The sequence below is a fragment of the Zalophus californianus genome, chromosome 3 (genome assembly GCF_009762305.2).
Source record: "Zalophus californianus isolate mZalCal1 chromosome 3, mZalCal1.pri.v2, whole genome shotgun sequence".
Taxonomy (NCBI): Eukaryota; Metazoa; Chordata; class Mammalia; order Carnivora; family Otariidae; genus Zalophus; species Zalophus californianus.
In genome coordinates, this window is record NC_045597.1 from 21,983,578 (window position 1) to 22,002,796 (window position 19,219).

The following is a 19,219-nucleotide window of genomic DNA, read 5'->3' on the forward strand; positions in this document are numbered from 1 at the left end:
GAGTCAGAACCAACTACAATTGTACTTGCCCTTTCTTTTTTTCCCCGCATGTTCTCATTTATTTTGACTGTTATCTTCCTTCAGAATGCAAAATCCAGTGTCCCAATTATCAGATCTGTTCCTTTAAGGAAATATTCTTGAATTTTGGTATGTGTGCAGAAAATCATGCTGTTTGCACTACTTCGATCCAGAAGGTTGGGTAGAAGGGAAGAATATGTATAAAGCACGGTAATGGAAGAACATGAAATGTTATTGTCGCTAATGTGTCCAAAGGAATATTAGCAAAAAAATAATTCGACAATGACATCATAAGATTGCTGTTCACAAATACCGCTTGCTCTTTTTATCTCAAAGAGAAGTTTTGGGTTTTTTTTGATCATCTCCATTATGTATTTGTTTTCTATTCCAGCTATTTTCAGTAATTTACTTACAGTTTCCTTCGTTAGGTAGAGTTAATCTTTTTCTTGCTATTTAAATCAGATTTCTATTTCATGAATATATTAGACTATTTGTTTTTCAAATGCAATCACTTAAGTGCAATAAATTGTCCTTTTTTACAGAGGCTTTTAAAAGTATAAATATTCGTCTAAGTTCTATTTGGGCTGCATCCCATAATCTACATTAGTGGTATTTGCATTATTGTTCAGTATTAAGTAATCTTGCATTTTCATTAATGTGAAAATATTACATATTAGGATTTTTTCTCCCATAATATTTTTCATTTCCATGTTATTTTATTGTTTTCTTTTCTGTATGCAGATTACATGTTCATTACATGTTTTTCTCAGCATCATGGAAATTATATCCTCTATTTCTACCTTTTAAGTGGCTATTTTTGAAATTATCAAATCCATTTCACTAAAAGTTTAAGTGAATAAATTTCTCCACCTTCTTTTCTAACAATTTGATGTCCTCATAATCGTGTATCTAAGAATCTCCCTCTCTTGTCTCTTACTAACAGATATTATTGTCCACTCTTCCGATTTTAATCTTCTACTTATCACTAACGGGGACATTCCAGTTTTACAGGATCAACATGCGTTTAGATTTACCCACGCACTTACAGATTGTTTTTGGTCACAGACCACACATTTTCCATCCTTTTTGTGGGATAATTTTCTTTATGAATTGCATAGAAAAATATATTAGAAAGAATTAATGGATGGCATTGTCACTATGTTTTTGTATGTGTGTGTGTCTGTGTGTGTGTATATATATATACATATATATACATATATTTGGAAAATTCTCTTATTTTAGTTTCACTCTGGAGTGAGAATAAAGATAATTAATTCATGTTGTGTCCAATCTAGATTGAATTCTGTGCCTATAATACTTTAAATTTGCATAGAGTTAATTGGGCATCATAAATTTATATACCTCCTTACATCTAATTTTGATATAATTTGCAACCTGAAACTACTTTTTTTTAAGATTTTTTTAAAGATTTTATTTATTTATTTGAGAGAGAGAATGAGAGAGAGAGAGAGAACACATGAGAGGGGGGAAGGGGTCAGAGGGAGAAGCAGACTCCCCGCCGAGCAGAGAGCCCGATGCGGGACTCGATCCTGGGACTCCAGGATCATGACCTGAGCCGAAGGCAGTCGCTCAACCAACTGAGTCGCCCAGGCGCCCCAACCTGAAACTACTTTTAACCATAGTTTTAAAAAAAGAGCTGTGCATTTTCACGGTAGCTTATTTCATGGTTCTTGTGGTGTAGAGAATTGTTCGATGAACTGACAAAAGTGTGGGAGACAGTGAATACATGGTTTGCAGTGATTGTTGTAGGATTTATATTTAAACACTTGGCAATGGCAATGGAGGGTATTTAGCATTAAAAATGCAGATGAAAGACAGATTTGAGGGAGGTATAAAGGAAACAATGTAGCTTTCTAACATTATAAATTTAGACTTAGTATCAGCTTCTGTTTTGCCACTTAACTCAGTTTTAGAAGTTGCAGGAGTAATTAGCCTGCTACAGAAGTTGTTGTGAATGATCAGCTACATTGATTTTAATCTATTAATAATTTAAGAATAAAAATACATGCTTTAAAAAATGTGTCTGAGGAAATATAAGAAGGGTTCCATCTGAGTTTGGCATTATCAAGTCCTAGATTATTCACTCAGCGTTCATGAGCTATTTCATATGAGTGTTTGGGGTCAACTGACATTACCTAATAGAAGCAAAATGTCTATTGCTTTGTTTACAGATGAGATGGCACTTTGACTTTTGTTCATTTTTTTAAATAATCCTCCAAATAATGGACCTACTTCAATATTTTTTTAAATTTTATTTTATTATGTTATGTTAGTCACCATACAATACATCATTAGTTTTTGATGTAGTGATGAAAACTTTACAACTTAACCCACAATTTTCGCAATGTTGAACTGCTGTTTTGGTGATCATAATAATTTTCCTTGACATTACTTAATTGCTCAATATAGATTTCTATTAGTGAATTTATTCTCAAACTTTACTTCCAGCCACCACTGGATATACTAGGAGGCAATTTAAAGGCTTAAAATCCAATTTTGACTTTAACTCTCTTGAGAGTCAATTCATTCATTACTAATAATAAAATGACTACTTTATAAAGCTAAATTACTTCAGTGAACGTATATGAAGGGTTGGGCACACAGTAAGTCAATAGAGAAGTCCCCCACTATCTGCAGCAGATATATTCCATGACCCTCAGTAGATGCCCGAATACTGTACATACTATGTTTTTTTCCTATGTATACCTAGCTATGATAAGTTTAATTTACAAATTAAGCTGAGTAAAATATTGACCTTCTGATAATTCATCAGAAGGAAGATTATCTGCTTCTGGATTGCAGTTGCCTGCAGGTGACTGAAACTGTGGAAAGCAAAACCGCGAATAAGGAGGGAGTACTGTACGTTACATTTGTTCACATTCCCCTGTCTTTGTACTCCTGAATTTACATTTATTATTTTACTTGTAGGCCTAAATTCTTGGGATGCCAGCAAACCTCTAAGATGTCTTGTGGCAGGTGGGTTTCTGTCTGGGATAATATATGTGAGAAGAGGGGTGCCTGGCTGGTTCACTTGTGACTCTTGATCTTGGGGTTGTGATTTTGAGCCCCACATTGGGGGTAGAGTTTATTTTAAAAAAATATTAACCACTTGTTAAAAGCTCAAAAGAGTTTTGATTATTTAATCAAACCACAAATGCTGACCCTCTTTTTGGTAAAAGGCTTACTGATCTCAAGGAGCACACAGCATAGTGAAGACAGGGGATGGATGCTCCACACATTTGCATTCCAGAGTAATAAAATATGGTAAAGGCCCAGGCAGGCCTAATCACTAGGCTCTAAGAAAATTGTGGGTGCTTCCAGGAAGGCTCTTCAGATAGAGTAAATTATAGGAAATCATTATACTAAATAGTACACTTGCTTCTGTAGCTAGAAACTGATAAGGGAGATTCAGCAGTTCTGTTGTACAGCTTTTTCTATCCCTTATTTGTTCCAAGAAATGGCATATAATTTGGTGTTGTAGCAGGCATATTTTCCTACATGATCCTTTGTTGCGTGATAGCTTCTTAAGCCAACAAACAAACAAACAAACAAACAAATGAAACAAATAACACACAAAAACCCCAACCTTGCTATTCTTTGGTCAAGAAACTGAGTATGAGTGAAGGGGGAGAAATTTTTGAATCTTCCATTTTCCCTTCCCTGTCCCCAGGCTTGGACAAAGTAATTAGAACAATTTTACTCTGAGGCTCCATCTTAGAGCAAGGCTTAAGATTATTGAGAGAAATACAATCTTGTTAGAGAATGGAAAAAAAAAATCATACTTTGAATCTAAAGTGTGAATCAATAATGACAGGACGGTACCTGGAGAGAGGAGAGGAGCAGAAACTGTGAGCCACTGACAAGGGAAAGGACACGACAAGAAGAGGCTGGAGCCCTACGTGGCACTTTTATGCAATATGAAATGGCGCTGGGGGCACCTGGGTGGCTCAGTGGTTAAGCGTCTGCCTTCGGCTCAGGTCATGGTCCCAGGGTCCTGGAATCGAGCCCCGCATCGGGCTCCCTGCTCGGCGGGAAGCCTGCTTCTCCCTCTCCCACTCCCCCTGCTTGTGTTCCCTCTCTCGCTGTGTCTCTCTCTGTCACATAAATAAAAATAAGATCTTAAAAAAAAAAAAAAAGAAAGAAAGAAATTGTGCTGGCTCTTGATTCAGAGTCTAGGGGAAAATAACCAAACCTCCTAAAATGTGCTTTAAGTCTCATATGTTCCAGGAACAGTATATAAAAAGAGGCTGCAAGATAAAACTTCACAATTCTAGTTTTGCAGTACACTTGAGAAAGCTGGACATCATGCGGCTTTAGCCTCTCTGCCATCTTCATCTTTCCTCCTCTTCCTCCGTGTCTGTTTTCTTCTATTCTTCCTTCTCCCTTTTCTTCTTCTTCAATGACACTCACAACCCCAGGCTCTGGACGGACCCTGTGCCGAACACACTGAGCTAAAAGTACTTAGTGACTCTGACCGTACCTGAAGTGTCTCATCTGACACTTTTTCTGAGAAAAGAAAAATAAGGTTAATCAACTTTCTTAGATAAACAGTAGTTAACAATCAGATCAAACAATGAGAACCAAATTCTATGCCTGGCAGGCTCATAAAGTGTTAAATACACAAAAAGGAGGATTTGAATCTGGTTTGAGAGATGCATCCAGATGTTTTATTTTTACATTTGAAAATGCTGTGCTGCTTCAGGTAACTCAATAAAATCCAAATGGAAATTCTTTCAAGAAAAATAAGTACACCTTCCTTTTTCAGGTGCCAATTTTCTGTTTAACGATAAGCAAAATGGAAGGCATCTGTTCTAAAACTGTTAGCATAGGAAAATAATCCTTTCTCTTTAAAAGAAAAAAATCAGACTTTATTCACCGACAAGTAGGAGTCCATTTTTAGCATATTATAATAAAAGAGAATTTTAAGAATAAATTAGGTTTTTGATTTGCCCAACAAAAGAAAAATTCTCCATTTAAAGCTTATGCCATTTGGGTGGAATGTATAGTGACTTTCAATAGATTATACAGTGAGATAACATGACATTTCCCATCATCAGATCGCACACAAGAATCTGCCATATGATACCTTAATTATAATTTCAAAGACAGGAGTAGTCTTGAGGCACCAGGTGAAGCAGTGGTATATGTAGACTATAGGCCTAGTTTCCCATTTTCATACTTACCTCATTAGGAAATACTGAGTTCCAGATATAATATATCAGTTTTCTAGGGGACATATGCCATCGTCGATTACATAGTCAGTAGTTTTTTTTCATAAGGAGGCATATTCAGCTTATATGTCAATAGCTTCTGTGACATATTCCAGGGAGCTATGCCCCGCCCTCACCTATGGATTACAGTTTTTCGTGTCATTCCGTAGCAATCATAGCCAAACTGGGCACATTCTTTTAGTAAACACCATCAATGTGTTTGTTAAATTTATCTGTCATTAGCGTATTTTCCAAAGAGATTTGACCAGAATGAATTGTAGATCTCTGGGTAATTCTTTTCTTCTCAATACACTCTCTGACTTCTGTCAATATACCCTTGACACATATGTCTCAGTTGTCTTTTTATAATTCGTCTTAAAACAGTTTCTGCAATAGTTCATTTAAGAGAATAAGCCTCTTAACATCTGGATTTGAAGCATATAATGGGCATCAGTAATGGTGATAGCAGCTATATTTTTTTTGAGGACTTTCAACAGTTTATTTAAAGTTCAATTTCTTTGTTTTTATTTTTTGTCATCCAAAGTTGTTTGAACATCTGTAAGACTGTACTTGATTATGTAACCATTTCTATAGTCACTTTTAATTTTTTGTGGCCAATAATTCTCTATAAGTATTATATTCAATAGAGGCTTCAAATGAGCTTCCAGAAATATTCTTTCATCCTATGAGTCATTGTCTACATAAGTTTAATTTTCATTTAGTTCTAGCAATGAACTTATAACACTTTTGTTATAATATATACATATTGCAGAATGATGGAAAGTATTATTTCATACATTAAACTTCAATTAAAATTAAATTATTATTCTTATATCTTCCTAGCAGAAATGACCTTTGGCCATTAAGTACATATTCTCAGTGACTGGGTGGAACTGGGGTGCCACTGATGAGTAATTCGACATTGTAACAGTTTGTGAACATATCCATATTCCAGATGTCTAGAACATGCTTTTACAGATGGTGACTTCACGTGATATAATATCACTACTCATCAACTTCTTTTACAATAACATGGAGTTATTCCTTTCTCTGACCAATTCCAACCAGCTGCTCCATAGAGGAATCTAATTCTCCTTTCAGTCTGTGTTGCCAGTGCCACTCAAGAATAAAGGTAAAGACCACACCATCCAGAGATGTCCTGCACTAAGACAGTAGCGTTCCCATAAATGACCATTTGCTTCTACTTCTTAGCAATTCTAACCATTTTGTTCCACGCTATTTAGATTATCAGTAGTCCTTCCTGGGTGAAGGTTTAAGCACACTTCTGGCACTATTGATGGGTACGATGTTCCATTAGAGTAATGCCATTAGTTTATTTACTCATAGCCTACAGACGAGAACTTAATGGTAGCCGTAGTCAGACACTGGTAGTCAAGATCATGGAGGATGGTGGTGGGAGTGAGGCTGTTTCTTTTTGTTGAATCATTCAGTGGAATTTTTAGTTGTAAATATCTCTGGAGTTCGAAATTTTACTCTACTTGTAACAAACACACTTGCCATAATTTCATGGATTCTGGTAAAAGATAAGAGACTCCTCGGTCAGAGATAAAGGGAAAGATTATTGTTCACAGCAAAGGCAAGAGCCTGAGTATCAGGAGTTTTGCATTTATTCCTTGAACCCCAGTTCCTACAGGGTGATGGAAAGACAGCCAGATGACACATATCCTTGTAGAGGGGTTTGTTGTAGAGAAGAGGAATTCACAATATTTTCTTATGAGTGTAATTATCCATAACCTTTGCTCCAAAGGTTTCCATTATCTCCATCTCCAAGGCTATAAGCAAATATCCCCCTGGTTATAGAGGGAGACGCTATCTTCCCAGACAGTTCAGTGAATGTTCTTGAATAGGTTTTGCAGAACAGAAGGCAGCTGGTACCTTACTTGTAAAACCTGCAGACATGAGTAAGGTCTATGGAGAATTTTCTCTCCCAAACCTCACTTTTGTTGCTATACTGTCTTGGCTTCTGGAGAATTTTTTATTCCATCGGCTGCTCTAATTTATATGGCAGAGATGGAACAAAATCCATTCAGTTTGTCTATAGAGTACTTAATTAAGTCTACTACCAAAGGTCTCCCAAAAGCATAAGGTCAACCTGCATTTTTGACTTCAATCATGCATTCCAGGGTCTCAGACCAAACTACCTGAACAAATCCCCTTTTAGATCATATGGGTTTACCTTAGAAAGCCAGATGCCTTTCTCCCTGTTTCTGTGTTGACCTTTCGGTGGGCCGAAAGACATTAATCCATGTATAGCAAGATGTATTAACAACTGGGCAGATTCTGTCTTGGCTGATAGGAAGGAAGTCTAAGACCATTCTTTCATCCTTAACAACTTTATAAACTAAACTGAGTATGAGCTAAATGTCTCCCAGGGCCAAAGTTGTGTCATTTATCATTTATTTAAAGTCAGAAGTAAAAGTCTACTTGGGTGACTTCTGTTGTAAAGATAGGGTGCACATCAGTAAATCAGTAATCTCTATAGGAAACTTTACCAATTAACCAAGTGTAGCCTTTATAAATATCTTTGTAATCATCTGTAGGCTACATAATCTATTCATGGTGTTTTTTTAAATAACTGAATCTCTTCTATGATCATACCTAAAGAATAAGTCATCAAGATTCTGGGAAGGAGGGAAGTTAATACTTGACTTCTATATGAGAGGTACAACCCAGGGTCACTCATAGTACCCCTGGAAAGAAACTGTCATTTAAAATTGCTGGAGCTCCCCAAAAGGAACCTGTATAAGTTCGGGTCACAGCTCATGGCTGTCGTCAACTTAGGCTTCTAGCTAGCTGGTAAGCTTTAAATCCCGATTGAGTTAGAACAGATTCCAGTCTTTGTTTATTGTGAGTCTTCCTAAAGTCTGTCAGTCCAACTTATTCTGTTTTTTCACTCCACCGGTAGGTCCCATTCCTTCTGATTTCCAAAAAATCAGTGTGATTTTCAATACAGACACTCTTGTTAGTTAAATGAACAGCTTTTTGCTTTAAATAACAATGAAACATAAGGTTCAGACCATATAGTAATGGAGGTAGGGAGGTTTGTGGTTGGCCCTATATTTGGTCCCATGGACAATAAAGAAATCTGCTTGTGTCTGTTTTGATCCCTTTTACCAACTTTGCCTTATTAGAGGTTTTTTAACTCTACTACTTCTACTTTACAAGGAAACTTTTTTGACATTCTTTCTCCTTGATTTAATACCTCTCTAACATCACACAAAACATGATTAGTATTCCCGGCCTTAGATTATCTGATGCCTTTGCTCAATGAGAGCAACTTTGACCATGTCTAGTAACAAACTACCCAGGTTTTTCAAATGGACTATAATTAGCTATATCATCCAGCTTATAGTAAAAAACTATCAAGTTAACATACTGTTGAGAAGACTGTTAAGAGTAGTTTAAGGGAATAAAAATATTTAATATAACCATTTCCTTAATCAGAGCAGTGATCCTGGAATCAAGCCAAATAATCTAACTATTCAAAAATCTGAAGACTATTTCCACCCCAACTACTCCCATTGGTTTTGTAGGCAAGATTGAATTTTGTTATACAATTCTCTAGTTATATATGAATCGTTTGATCCGTTGTTGGTCCTGAACTTGTTCCCACTCTGCCACTGCATCTCGATTACTTGTGAGGTGAAGGCAAAGCAGGATAAGTTTGATACTAATTCCTGTGAATCAGATTTGGCGATTTGACTATGTGTTATCTTCAGTTATCATTGTGTCCCAGATTTGCTTTCAGAACCATGAAACATAACAGCTAAAGCACTTTTGGGGGCAAGAAAAACAAAGGGATGGGAAAACAGAATGAGAACTAGATGCCAAGATGGCTTCCTTCTCATCTTTGTAGAAAATGACAAAAGCTATGGAGCAAATTATGAGTGACAAATCTTATCAATGTTAATTGGAGGAAATAGATCCAAGAGAACTGCTAAGTAGATGGATATGCAGCATGTAGCAAAAGGGAGATTTGTGAAAAATTATGTTCTCTGGTTGCTCTTAGTAGAACTGGTAAAAACTAGATCCTTAAAAGAAGAGACATAAGTAGTAGAAGAAAAGCATATGTTATATCCACCTAGGCAGATGTTATATTTCCTCAAAAAGTAACTCAATTATGACCACTGATTATTTTTTAAAAGTGTTCAGGTAGTTGAGGACCAAGGATATGTGCCCACTGAGTCGAGAGTGTATTCTGTTAAATAGTTAAGACATTTCAGAGGAGTCACTGCAGAGGCCTGGTGAACAATCATTGATGATCATGGGAAACCATTGATAATTCTAGATAGTACTAAATGAATTAGATTATTTGGCTTGATTCTGACCTCCAAATAGCTACAATTTTTTTTTTTTTTGTGAACAGATACTTTCTCGTGGAATGATAACTGATGGGCTATACTGAGGGAATACAGGGATTTGACAAACTTATTTTCACACTTAAGCTACACACACTTATCATCTCACAAATGAAGTTTACCTTCCAAAGTACAGATGTCCCAAGACTGCCTTTGTGATGGCCACTTGGACACATCTCATTCAACGTAATTGATGGAGACTATTATAAATGCTGTGATAAGGACACCCCAGTCTGAGGATATTTATGTATCTTTGTCATAGGAATAACATTTTTAGGAAGTAGTAACTGACCTAACTGACCCTCCTACTACCATGGGCCTGACAGATAGAAACAAGTTTCATGAAATTTGAAGAAAGTAGTGAAGAAAAGGGAAATTGGCAGGATTTCTACTGAGGACTTGAAAGTCCATTACCAAAATTTGTAGGATGGAGTGGCCACACTGGCACCACGCCCACATTTTAAAATATCAAGACAACTTTTTGGGGTGCCTGAGTGGCTCAGTCAGTTATGTGGCTGACTCTTGATCTCAAGGTCATGAGTTCAAGCCATGCATTGGGCTCCATGCTGGGCGTGGAGCCTGCTTAAAGAAAATCAATCAATCAATCAATCAATCAAACATCAAGGGAACTTTTTAAAAATCTATCATAATCTAGAGAAAGTCAAATCAAATTAAGAGAATCATGATTTAGAACAGAGATATGTTAACAGTGGCTAAATTTATGCCCCTAATTAAAACCATAGTATCTGAAACTAATTGACTGAGGAGTCAAAATCCATTCTTCCAACCAAATGGGACATCATAGGCTAAATTCCAAGATTAAGGTCAAGTAATCTTACAAAACTTGGAGCACTTATGCACAATTACTTAGGTTTGCTAAATATTGGCACTCAATATATAGTAAGATCTATTTGTGGGTGACAGAGATGGTCTGAGTTTGAAACTGGAAGTTTGTGCATTTATAGAGTAAAGAGGTTTAAGAGTAGGTAAAGTTTGTGATTAAAAAGTGTGACTAGAGATATTGGTCTGTAGGCCCATTGCCTTTATCTGATTTTATAGATTTTATTTATTTATTTGAGAGAGAAAGAGTGAGAGAGAGCACAAGCTGGGGGAGTGGCAGAGGGAGAGGGAGAAGAGGGCTTGATTCCAGGACCCTGGGATCATGACCTGAGCCAAAGGCAGAAGCTTAACCAAATGAGCCACCCAGGCACCCCACCTTTATCTGATTTCATAACTGCAGTGCATATTATGTAAAGCTGGATCAATGATATCCCAGTCAGTTTCACGGAGATTATTGACCAAATCTGCTCACCACCTGGTTCCAATTGGTCGTGCTTAGGAGTCTTTCCAATTGTTCAAGTCATCTATAATAGCAATGACTAAACTATACAGAATTCCAGGAAAGAAAAGACTTTTCGTTATTAGAAGTATTCTTGTGTTCTATGGTCTCTAATCAGTACCATCTATAAATGCTTCTTTTTTAAATTTGGGTGTTTTCTTCAGGAAGAATTTTTTTTAAATTATAGATTTCCTGCATTTTTGTAGATGGCTTATTTATATTGGAGTAAAGGGCAGTTGATGTTACATCTATGTGATATAGGCTAAACATGGAGAAGACTCAATATAATAACACAAATTCTGTGAATATTAACTAAAGAAGGGGAAGACAGTTTATTTCCTAGCATCATGCAATAGCAGTTTTAACAGTTTACTTATCAACAGGGTAAATATACATATATGTTTTCTCATTTACGATTTACAACTATGCTAAGAACTATTGTCATCACTCTCAAAATTCAAGGGAAGAAATTGATCTCTTATAAAGTAAATCTTACACGAATTTATAAAGTAGAGGCTAGAATCAAAATTTTCTGGCCCATGATCTTTTATGGCATGATGCTAAGAAATATAGATAAGAAATGAGTCAAATAGGTTAGAAAGATTAACATATCAAAACCATTAAAAAATTTAAATGTTATATATTGGAAACAAGGCATCCTATACTTCAAGCTGATTGTAATCTGGAAGTGTTCAAACAATACCATAGATAAAGAATCCATATTATTTCATAACTATACAGAAAACAAGATTTCATAGTCTATGTGATTTGAAGATTTTAAATGTTAAGAATAGCAATTGCCATAACTATTCTCTCTGAATTTGAGGTGACATTGCAGGGATTACACTAACAACAAGTAATTTTTTTTTGTTACATAAATTAACCCATTTATTATAGGCTAGCAATGTTTCAAATGGTGAAGCTTCTACTGGTCTTTCAACTCCTTCAGTCTTCTGATAGCCGACTTTACTGTGACAGCAGAAGTGGTGTTGTAGGTCCAAGTGCCACCAGCGACGGTTTTCATGCCAAGATATATTTGTGTGCTTTATATGCCCCCAACTTTTTGACATACTTATTTCATTTTGAAACCTACCACCTAAACTAATATGGATGTGAAAAATGTTCTATCAATATTTCATTTCCTCTGGCCATGTAAAACTTTTAAAATGAAGGAGTGGTAACCATTGTGATTTCATGCTACACTCAGAAATCTCGTATTTCTAAAAGAAGATGCCAAATTACTCTGCAAGATCCATTTTCATTTATTCATGATTACAGGACCTCCTTCTGTTCTGAAATTCTTAGGGCTGGTATAGCATTAGCATAAGTGAAAAAGGAATATACATCCCTCTTATGGATGGAAAGAATCATTTATGGATCTTTTGTTGGTATACAGATCCAACATCCTCCAGGGAGAGTCACAAATCCCGATAATGTCCCTCTGTGTACAATTTTGCATTTGATGTTCAGATTTAACTGACAGATGTGTGAAATCACAAATAATTGAATGACTCCCTACTGACTTCACAGCTGTATTTTAGAGGCTGGAGAGTGTGAATTACTACAGGGATGGTCAGCAAGAAGCCACACAACATTGCTCATATCCATTAATAAGACACTCATTTGTAAATATGAGCTTGGGTTTATACATATAAAACAACTTTTTTCATGAAATGTAATTTTAAGATATAATCTTTAGTTTAGAAAACTGGTCATAAAATTTTTAGTGGTTATGCTATGACTATTATGGAATTGAACTAACAGCATCAAATTAACATAAATATGCTTTTTTATTGCTTTCAGATTTTATTCTGTTAATTGCTTATGCTTCTTTTTTTAATACTCCACATATTCATTTTGAAATGAAATGGCATATGACTTTTGTTTGAATTATACCAATAATTCATTTTGTGTATGTTTTTCAATTCCTATTTATACAAAACTGCAAATCACCAATAACTGAAATTAACCCAGAATTAAATATGGTTGAAAACTTTCAGAATTTTGCCTGATGACATAAGTGAACTTTGGAAATTTTACATACCCATTTCTCTTCCCATACATACATACCCATTTCTCTTCCTAGTATCTGAAGGTTGCAATGGGTTCCTATCCTATTGTGTTTATCATTTGGGGAGAAGAAGTAGGGAACATGACATTGTTTCTCTTACTGCTTCATGAGGCAAGGTAAATAGTGTTAGTTTTTTGCTTTAACAACAGTATTTTGTATACACTAATAGAAACATGATCCAAAGAATATCATGTTTCTCAATTTGATTAGCTATTCCATAAAAAAAGGATGCAAAGGAGTTAAAAAGAAAGATGAAACAGATTTTTCCTGCTCCCAGAAATGTTCCAAGAAAGCAGAAGGTCTTAGCTTTATCACTCAAGGAAAGAATATTCAGATGGCCAAAAAGAGGTTCCTGCTAATTTCCCTCAACCTATTGCTCTGTGAAACCATGTAGTCTATAAACTGTGGTAGAGACTGCTAGTTGTCCACCCTAAGTTATTCCCTCTCTCTTTTCCTTAATAACACAACTCCTTTTTATTTTTATTTATTTACCTTAAAAAAAGATTTATTTATTTATTTATTTTATTATTATTTATTTTAGAGAGGAACAGAATGTGTGTGTGCAAGCAGGGGGAGGGGCAGAGAGAGAATCATCAAGCAGACCCCCCTCGGAGGAAGGAACCCAACATGGGGCTTGATCCCAGGGCCCTGAGATCATGACCTGAGCTGAAACCAAGAGTTGGCTGCTTGACTGACAGAACCACCCAGCTGGTGGCTGGAGGTCTCCCTTACACCTCTTTTTTAAAAGAGTAAATGACTATCTGTTGCGTAGACAAGACTTTCCAGCCTTCCTCTCTTGAAGGTGTGATCATGTGGCCAAGCTCTATTCAGTGAGATGGATGGAAGTGTCATGTGCTCATTAAAAACATTTGGTATCACTCATGGCCCGTTTCTCATTTTCCTTTTTCCACATATTTCCTTGTATGCAGATTAAATAATAGAATCCCAAGCAGCCATCCTAGATCATGATAACCAAGCTCAGAGATGTTAGGACGATGAACTAGAAGGAACTTTTGTCCTTGAGTGCTGAGGAACTACAATCTCAGCCTCATCCTGCCAATTCCTACCCTTCAATTCATGAGAGAAAAATAGCTTCTATCTTGTTAAAACTTATTTTGGACTTGACTATTTCTTGCATCCAATTTTAGCCCTAATGAAGTCACATCGAAGGCTGCAGTCATCTCTTGGGAAGGCAACATATTAAAGGAGCCCTGCTCCCACCCTCATGAAATTGCTCCCTGTGGCCAAAACCTGCTCTGGGGACTGATTGTGCAAACTTCATTTTGCCCTCAAAATGGTCTTAAAATGGTCATAATAGAATCTACTTAAAACCAAGAACATGTAACTATACCAGAAGGGGTGGTAAAATGAGCAGCATGAACCATATAAAATATCCTGAAATAATGTAAGCAACATAAAAATATGCAAAATTTGAATACAGAGTACCCTGCTTTAAATCCCACAAAAAATTAACATACAAAAGTCTGCCCTTACTAAATTTTTAATCCGGTTTGACTGAGATTGATTCCGAGATTCTTCTGCAATAGTTTTACATTTAGTTCTTATGGAAAAGAAGTAACTCCATTACTGTATCCAAAATAAGAACTAATGCCTTCCCACTTTATTTGTTGCAACATTTTTTATGCAATTGAAAACATACCAACTATCACTGCATTAACAATATAAAACAAATTAGAAAATCCCAAGCATGTTTTTAATCCATATGATAATTGATTAAAAAAATTCCTATACCATACAAGTAATTGAATTCACACGCCACTCTTATTACTAGTCAGCCAGTCCCTTAGCATAGCCTTAATATTCTCCTCAAGGAAAGAGAACAGAAAACAAAGGAAAGAAAACAGAACACCTCAAATTCAACTTTGCGGGTATGCAAAATAATCTATGTAGGTTATCAGAAATGAAAAGTGATGCTATTAATAATAATTAAATAATTGCACCTGGGACAGCTGGGATTTATAGTCACTCCAAATGGTCCCTGCCCTCTGAAACAAATCTGTGAAATCACTCACTCACTCATTCATTGAATAATGCTTTTAATGCCAACTATATGCTTTGAATAGTACTATGCCTAGGGATAAAATGATGATCAAGCCAGACAAGGTAAATATGCTTAATAATTTTTCATAATGGTGGGGAGGAAAGAAATGATATACAACAATTAAAAATAATTTTAGATAATGGTCAGATGCACCAACAAAGTAATACCCATTTACATTGATTGAATGAACATGGAAAGATAGACAGAAAAAGTGCCATTTAAGCTAAAGTCTTCATGATAAGAAGGGGCCATTGAAATGGAAATGCTAGAAAAGATTAAACTAGTTATACATCACAGAAAATGCAAATTTTTGAAATAGGGATGAATTTTCTCTGTTCAAAGAATAGACAAAACTGGGAAAAAATAAATTCAGAGAAATCTTCTAAAGTGAGTTTACTGTGGGCTTTCTTGTTTACAATAGCAAATTAAATATATTGACTACTTTCCTATTTACTCTCAAAGGTAATTGCAATCCAGTAAACATATGGAAAAATGGACAAGTTCATAAAAGCCCTGGACACAAAGTGTATCATCAGTTGGCCAAAGATGTTGATTAATGCATAAGTGACAAAAATTAGGTGTTTTCATGATGAGAGTCCAAATAGAAATTGACATTGTTTCCAGAATAGCCCATGTAGTTTCTGAAATCAAAGTTCCTAGGTAGGAAAGATAGAAGAATTTTAGTGGAGAGCAAATATCAGTCACATCTCCCAAAATCAATAACTGAAAGACACCAACAATATAGACAAAGGATTCAAGTTCTTTAAAGGACTCAGTTATCACACACAGTGAAAATCCCAGTCAAGGAGCCAGCCACCTGGGCTTCAAATGGCTCCTTCTGGAAATTAAGCCACCTAATCAGGGTAGTGGTCTCTGACAGTCTTTCCAAAAAAAATTTTTTTTACCACTCTCTCTAAAACACACACACACACACACACACACACACACACACACACCTCTTCTCTAACTCTCCAGTAGACTCCCTCTAGCTATGTGCCTGATCAGCAGATTTGTTAATGACACCAGTCAATAATTGAGGGATAACAGGGAGGATGAACTGGAGCTCAGTATCCTAGATATGTCATTTACCCGAAGATTTATGCTTTAAGCCAAATTGTCAACAATATATGTTGAAGACATTCATAAGGAAAATAATTTTTAAAAACTATACAAAATAGCTGTGATGTATTTTATGAATCTGTACTACCAGCCAGTCAGAGAGATTTCCAGCATAGTTATTTACCCCAAGGCTAAGTTCTCTACAAAAAAGAACCTTGTATCTGAATATTGATAAAGGTCTTTTTTGACTTTGGTAGCTCTTTGTACTCAGAAGAAACTTGGTTTGCCACTATCTATGTATCTAAAGAAAATCTCAATGTTCATCTGTCTTTTTCATTATGGAGATGTGAACGGGGGGAAATATTTATCCTCCCTTGGACTGGTTGAGTTTCGTCCCAACTGAGATTCCAGAAAACAAGGTCATGTTTTAAATGTGTATTTAAAAGACTTTAAGGAATATAGGGATTGACATTGTAAGCAAGTGATAGAAATCGAGATGATTAGGCTAACCTGAGAAAGGAAAAGTTGGTCTTTTAGAAGTGAAAAAATGATTGTGGAAAGTAAAATTCAATGCATAAGGTAAACAGCAGATTAATCAAAGCTGGAAAATCAGTTACGTGGGTATAGATATCAACAAATCATCTGGAATGCAGCACGTGGAGTGAGAGGATACCAAAAAAATTAAAAAGAACTTAAGAGATATAACAAAGAGACAATGATGGATGTCTAATTTGATATTTGGGGGCTCCTCTGGAGGGCAGTCTTTTGTTGAGCATCCACAGGGCCATTCTATCTTTACATATTACATCTTCCCATTCTCTTTATTCTTTCTTTTGGGCTACTGACTAACCTGAGAAGTAGAGTACATATTTGGTCAAAGTCAATACTCATTTGAAATTACAAAAATGCTAACTAGTAGTAGCAAGAAACATCCTTGAGGTGATGAAAGTTATCTACAATAACAATGCAATAAACCACATTTCCTCTAGAATTAGGAGTGGCATAAAGATGCCTACGGTAACTGCCTCTAAATAACACTATACTGAGGCACTAGCCAGAAGAATAAGATAAGAATAAGGAAAGAATATAGAGAGATTGGAAAGACACATTAACTCTCATTAATTTTGCAGATTCTATTATTTTCTGCTAGTGAAGCCAAAGAGACCTAATAAAAAGTAAGGATAAGATAATTTAGCAAGTTTTGGGGTATAAGATCAACATAGTAATGATAATTACATTCTTATACAAGAGCTATAAACAGAAAATATGAAAAAATATCATTTAGGAAGAAAAATCCACATCTGTTATAGAAATAAATCCACCATTTGGATACAAATACATAAAGATCTAAATAAACTGAGCTATATACCGTGTTCATGGGTAGTAACACTTGGTATAATAAAACATGTATGTTCTTTAGAGAAAAAACTATAAATTCAGCTTATTCCAAAATATATATGCATTACAATGGGCAAAAATAAAGAGGGAATTATTGAAGAGGAAGAACAAGTTCGTATGATATATCCTACTAAATATCAACATACATCCCAATTACAAATTACAAAATGCATCAGTTCAGACGATGTGGAATAAATAATTCCAAGGATGCAAATTAGCAATGTAAAACAATGGAGACAAATGCATGTGTATTATATTAGATGAGCTACTTGATAGTGATATGGGATCAATTATTTATCTTTATATAAAAATAAAAGCAATCTTGGGGCGCCTGGGTGGCTCAGTCGTTAAGCGTCTGCCTTCGGCTCAGGTCGTGATCCCAGGGTCCTGGGATCGAGCCCCGCATCGGGCTCCCTGCTCGGCGGGAAGCCTGCTTCTCCCTCTCCCACTCCCCCTGCTTGTGTTCCTTCTCTCGCTGTGTCTCTCTCTGTCAAATAAATAAATAAAATCTTTAAAAAAAAAAATAAAATAAAAAAATAAAAGCAATCTTTACCTTATCTCATACAAGACTATCAATTCTACATGGATTAATAATTTATGGATTAAAGTTAATTTAAGTGTATTATTTAGGAATGATTAGGGAACCAGAACCAGAGTGAGTGATATAGAAATAAAGAGGTTTATTTTAAAGATGAGATCTTACCAATTTTGCTAAAGCAAAGGAAGTAAAGGGCTCAAAAAGGAGCTACTAGAAGATAAGGGAAATGCTATGAACCAGGGACAGCACAGTGGTGCTGGTGAAGTCTGTGGAAGGTTGTCACCTTACCTCTGGGGGGTGGATGTGGAGTTCTTCTATGACCGCTGTTGGTCAAACAGAAAAGATGTGTGTGGTTCCAGGCCAGCAGGGTCAGAATTCCAGGAGAGCTTGCTATAAAACAGATTGCTGGGCCCCAACTCCCAACTTTGTGATTCAGTATGTCTGTAGTGGGAGAATTTGCATTTCTAACAATTTCGGGATGATGCTGATCCTGTTGGCATGGGGCCACTTTTTGAGAGAAACTGCATTAGACCAAGGTGAGCAAACCCAGCAGCATGAGCAGCACTAGGAGCTTGTTAGAAATGCAGGGTCTCAGGCTCCAATCCACATCTACTGGATTCAGAGGCTATATTTATTTTGTTATTTATAAACACACTTTAAAAATATCTTTTTCTTTAGAATAGTTTTAGAATCACAGAAAAGTTGTGAGTATTGTTCAGAGTTCTCATATATTTCACACCTTGTTTCCCCTATTATTAACATCCAACATTAGTATGATATGTTTGTCACAATTAATGAACCAATCTTGACACTTACCAATATTGATATTTCATTATTAACCAAAGTCCTTACTTTATTCAGATTTCCTTGCATTGTTCCCGATGTTCTTTTCCTGTCCCAGAGTCTAATCCAGGATATCACAGTATATTGAGTTGCCATGTCTCGTAGGCTCCTCTTGGCTGTGACAGTTTTTCAGACTCTTGTTTTGATGACTTGATGGTTTTGAGCAGCCCTGGTTGGATATTTTGTAGTATGCCCCTGACTTGGGATTTACTTGATGTTTTTCTCACGAATAAAGTGGGGATATTGGTTTTGGGGAGAAAGGCCACAGAGACGAACTGATA